A 5,520-nucleotide genomic window follows, 5' to 3' on the forward strand; every position below is an offset into this window, starting at 1 on the left:
ACCCCATCCTCCCCTCGCATGAACAAAAAGGCTTTGCTAGTTCAGGGCTTTACTAACAAGGTGGGAGCGGAAGTGTTGGGATATCCTCCTCACGTGGGCTGTGAGAAGATGACCATTGTAGACTTATAGGCAGCCCAAAGATGTGCAAAAGCCCACTACCCACTAGGTTATGACCTTAGGATGGGGATGTTTTATCCTTCATCCAGCAATCACCACGATGAGTGACGAAAATCGGATCAGCCTCCATTAGAGAAGAAGAGAGAAATGGAAAGAGAGGAAGGTTGAAAGAAGAAGCAAAGAGAGCTTCTCCCCAAGGTTGTGATGGTACAAATCTACTACCTTGTCTTCTTCAAGCTGCGGCTCCACCATCTTTGATGAGATTATTCCAATCCCTAGCTCTTGAGCCTCAAATCTCTTTTTTCTAGAATATGCACGGGTGTGCATATCATATATTAATAGGAGAAAAGGGGTGAAGAGCCGTCCAGCAAAGTTTACATAAAGTTACAAAGTTGCACTGGGCAGCAACCACCTCTCATCTAGCCTAGGGAACTACTCGCCACTCTTCCACGTAGTGAGGCCATCGAAGAAGAAATCAAGATCCCCTCGTAGAAGGCTAGATGCTTTTCATGTCTTCCCCCGCGCTCAATTTTTGTGATGGCCTTTAGCAACGATGGAGTAGCGCCATCAAATACCATGATGTTGCGGTGCTTCCACAACTCCAAAAGAGTTAATTAAGGATCGCCTTCAGATCATTCTTTGAGCATCCCTTGCAACTCCTCGTAGCGCACCACCCTATGACCTCGCCATTCACGGTTAGCACCTGATCGAGTCTACCCAAGACATTCCAGACCCAAGACCAAATTGTCCTAGCGAAGACACACGTGGGTAGGATATGCCCAGTTGTCTCCTCGTGCTGATCACAAAGAGGGCAAGCCGCTTGATGGGGTAGGTCGCGGCGTGCGTGTTTGTCGGACGTCCAACAACGATTCCGCATCACAATCCAGGTGAAGAAACGGCATTGCAGGGTTGCCTTATGTCTCCAAACGAAATCCGCATATGAAGCAACCTCCCTCCCGACAATCTTGGCCGCGTAAGTTGATCTGACAGAAAACATTCCCGACGGCTCCCATGCCCAAGTGATGTCGATGTCGCTCCCATTAAGCTCAACTTGTGCAATTCTTGGCCATAAGTGCGGATATTCCTCCATAGCTTGTGGGGTCAGATTCGGCCCGATGTCATGTGCCCACATGTTGCCATGCAGGGCCAACAAAACTGTTCATGAGCCTCTGATCCTAGGTGCAACCATATCGTAAACAGCCGGCACCAAGTTGTGAATACGGTAACCATGCAACCATTGGTCCTCCCAAAAGATGTCGTTTCCATTGCCCAGGTCAGCGATCGTGGCCGCTTGGTATTCCTTCGCTTCCTTGGACACGCATATGTCAAATTCTCTCCATGGTCTGTGATCGTCCGTGCATTCTAACTCTTGTTGTGTTCATCCAAGATTCAAAAATCTTGATGTATGAGATCCTCTAATGCTATCAAAAGAAAAACTTGTTGTATCCCACATTTAATAATATTAGAAGATCATTTAGGTGGCTTCAGCTCGTGATTTTCGCCCTTAAATTTGGGGTTTTCCGCGCAAAAAATCTGATAAGCCATCGAAGAGCCCTAAAATTCTGTAGAAACCGCAAGTGTTTTTTTTTGGCAGAGGAAGTATAGTCTTATACTATATGTGTCGGACACATTTTGCTGTATCCGTTCAAGCACGATCAAAGCAGACCCCTCAAGTTGGCACGAGTATTCTCGAGCTCGTCATTTCTCATCAAGATAAATCCAAAAAGAACCCAACATGTGTGAAAGAGCTCAGCATAGCTGCAAGGATAATAACATTCTCTAGAGGTGCGACAAAAAAGGATCAGACCGAGAGACGTCGTCTTCGTGGGTGAGACCAGATGGGATTAATTAAGCATATTTGAATAATTAATCGATAAACGAACCCGTCGCTATCACCCTGGATGGGTGGTGACTGGTGACAGAGGTTGGATTATATCTACTTAATTAATAACTAGTTTAATGCCCGTGTGTTGCTATGGATGAACCGAAAACATAGTGAAGCACGATTGTTTCAATTCCTATAACAACAAATTAATTATTTCTTCCGCTTCTTTCTTCGTAGGCATGGTCGTGTTTCTTTAACCACTCCCTCCTCACATCATATCTTTGTCCTTACCCTTCCTTTCCCTTCACCTTTTTTGTCACCATTGTGTTTGAACCCTCTTCAAAATGTTGTGTTTTATATATATTATGTTTTTATCAATTCAAAATATTATTTTAATATCTTTTTTTGCAATGAATTAGTTGAAATAAAACTTAAGCAATTCCTCTCATAACTAAATGAAAGGAAACATGAATTACATTGAGTACAGAAACAAAAGAACAAAATCTTATTTTCTGATAATTAGACCCTCTAAAACAACATATACTACCCCCAATCATAAAGAAAATAAGATAACAGAAGAGATATAGTTACTACAAAACACATCTGACCTTCAGGTTACTTCATAAAATCTTAGTTCTATATCTGTCAAATGACTCGGGAGGAGCATCTTTGCGTTCAAACACTTCTCTGTGAAGAGGCAGCTTGAGTTCAAGGTTGTCCTCTTGGTTCCCAGGAGGAACCCTTTAACATCCTTGAGAACATAAAAATCTTAACAAAGCAAGCACTATGTGTGTTGTGCCTTCATCATGGACAATTACAAACTGGAAATTTTGAGCCAGGATGAATGCAATAGATAGTCTAAGCTCGTACAGCCCAAAAAGCATATGATTTGGATAACGTCCAAGTTTCAACAGTACCTTGAGCCTAAGACATTCTTTCTACGTATAGTTGAAGATCAAAGCTGCAAGCATGACTAAAAATCGAGAGCGATATGATGAGTTTGGATTGACACGAACATGAAGTAGGATAATCAACATGGTTGGTTAACATAAAACTATGATGAATATTACCATCACACAAAATATGTAAATATGTCTGCATTACTTAGGTTATGAACATCTTGTAGCAAAATGGAACATAGTGAAAGGTTCTTATGTATGTACGTGTTCGACGTCTTCCTCTCTCATGCTCTCCCGTTTCCTTTTCTCCTACCCAAGTGTCTCCTTGCCAATCTGTCAAAAAAGCAGCAGCTTAGTGACACGTCGAGAGCGGACATCAGCCTTGAGGAAGTACTCGTCAAGCTCGATATTGACCGATGCCCACCTTGATTGATGACGGCAGGCTGTGAGAACATGTGACACACCCTGGCTCACCAAATATCGTTCCACCGCGGAAGTAGTTCTGCACACATCAAGACTTCAGACACAAGAATGAATGTCATAAAAAATACCAGAAGAAGGTGCACATATAAAAGTGTAAAAAGGTATAAGTAGGGAAATAATTGTGCGATAGCTCTGCTGCTTTGATGAGTGCTTAAGACAGTACACTACCAAAATAAAACAGTTTATGTGGCAATTTGATTGTCAGAGAAGTTTACATGCTCATAATGTACCCTTCAAGAGAACTGGAAATTGAGAGGTTACATTATTAAAAAAAATAACTATCACCCATATAGATACATAGATCCGACAGAGCACAATCAAATCCCCCCAAAAAATAAAATTATTGTCGCCATAGGTGACATACAAAATGTCGAGAAAGCACATAGCAATGGTCATTTTGGTAGGAATCAAAATATGACACATTATTCAGAAAAAAATTATAAGCTCAATGTGCAGGAAAAATGATACTAATTTATACATGCACTTGATATGTGCACAGCAGGCTCCATTTGAAAATAAAGTCATTTTTACAATCCAGTTTCATCTACCAGATGGCAGAAGCCATATGTGTTTGACACTTTACTAATCATCTGTAAATTTTGAATGATACCTTCAGGGCCTTGTGATAAAAAAAGAGATACTGAACAATTGGCATAGATTCACCGAGGCAAGAGATTATCTAATTAGCACCGTGATTCTAAAACAAAATGATCAAATTTTTAATACCGCTCAATAAGTATTGCTTCATCCCCAGAAAAAACCTCAATTGCCTTTGCAAAAAGCATGTCCGTATGTGGAACTCTGTAGTGAAGCTTTGTCTGTCGTCGTGCAAATTGTGTTGTCTCACCAGCTTGTAGGCCTTTTCCTGAATATGCAAATTCTTTCTCAGACTGTAGATTTACTCCAACCACATGCTTCCGAGTTCCCTAGCAAAAAAAAACTACAGAATACATAACTTTGCATCATAGAAGTATAAAGCTATGAGAAGCATTGTAGAGTACTCTCACTTCAAGCAAATTAACATCCACCGTAATTCTTTCAAATTTTTCTAATGATATTATCATCCGTGTAGTTCTGTTACAATATCCATAGTATGTCGGCAGTCTGACAATTAGTATTCAGGTCCTATATACCATCCAAGAAAATGCAAACATGTTTTTCTTCCTGCTGGTAGCATGTTCCATTGACTGTTCAAAGTATATATCCTGTGATGTTTGACTATATTTAGAAAATAATGCATTGTCCTAGATTGAGATTAATCATGCTGTTACATTGGCAAATACAGTGTGTACACTGGGATATCTTTTCTAACAATAGCGAAAATAACAGATATTATCGTGCAACAATAGCAATAAAGGAATCCAATTGATCTCATTGGCATCCTCATATGAGTTGACGCTGTTCATAACACAGTTTTACCCGATGATACTCAACTCATGGGAGTCTAGGTATCTTCAATTTGTAAGCCTGCTCCAGGACGGGATTCGGCGCTCAGCGCTTTTTTGGCCATGTACAGGTTGCCTAATATGCCAATTGAGCAGAGCACCACACGGATGAAAATCCCATATAGCAAATTCTCACTCCAGATATGAGGGATTCCTCGTGATAACTACCACCACTAATGGAATGGTCTAAACATGATTAAGGTAGAAGAGACAACCAAACCTAAGGCTGGAGCCTATAGCACGTGTCTGGAGACTCCTCGGACACTCTGCCGTTGGTCGATGATTGGCCAGTGCGTGCCCGATCAAAGGGGAGAGGAGGCAGACGGGAGAGCGCACCAGTACGAAGGACTACGACCTCATCTTCCTCTATCAGTGATTAGGCCAGCGCCACCGCTGGCCGCTCCTCCCTCTCTCTTTCTCTCCCCCTCTCTCTTCCAAGGCGGGCACAAGGGATGGGAGGCATCCCTCACCTTGATCCAGAAGGCGTGCATCAGCGGATGGATAGGTGGTGGGGCGACGAGCACAGCCGGCGGCGGCAGCGACTTTTCCTGGAGAGAGATGGGATCGGGATTGGAACTGGGAGCGAGTTGGGAGTTGTGGGAGGCGAAGACATGAGTACCTGTTAGCGACAGTTTTTCTCTCTCTCTGTATTCGGTCGGGGATGGGAGGAAGTGTGGGCTGGTTTCCGGGCCACGTCCTATGCCGGGTGGGCAGCCTTTTTTACGAGCGGGAGAAAGAAACTATCGATCGT

This window comes from Triticum aestivum, chromosome 5D, assembly GCF_018294505.1.
Source record: "Triticum aestivum cultivar Chinese Spring chromosome 5D, IWGSC CS RefSeq v2.1, whole genome shotgun sequence".
Taxonomy (NCBI): Eukaryota; Viridiplantae; Streptophyta; class Magnoliopsida; order Poales; family Poaceae; genus Triticum; species Triticum aestivum.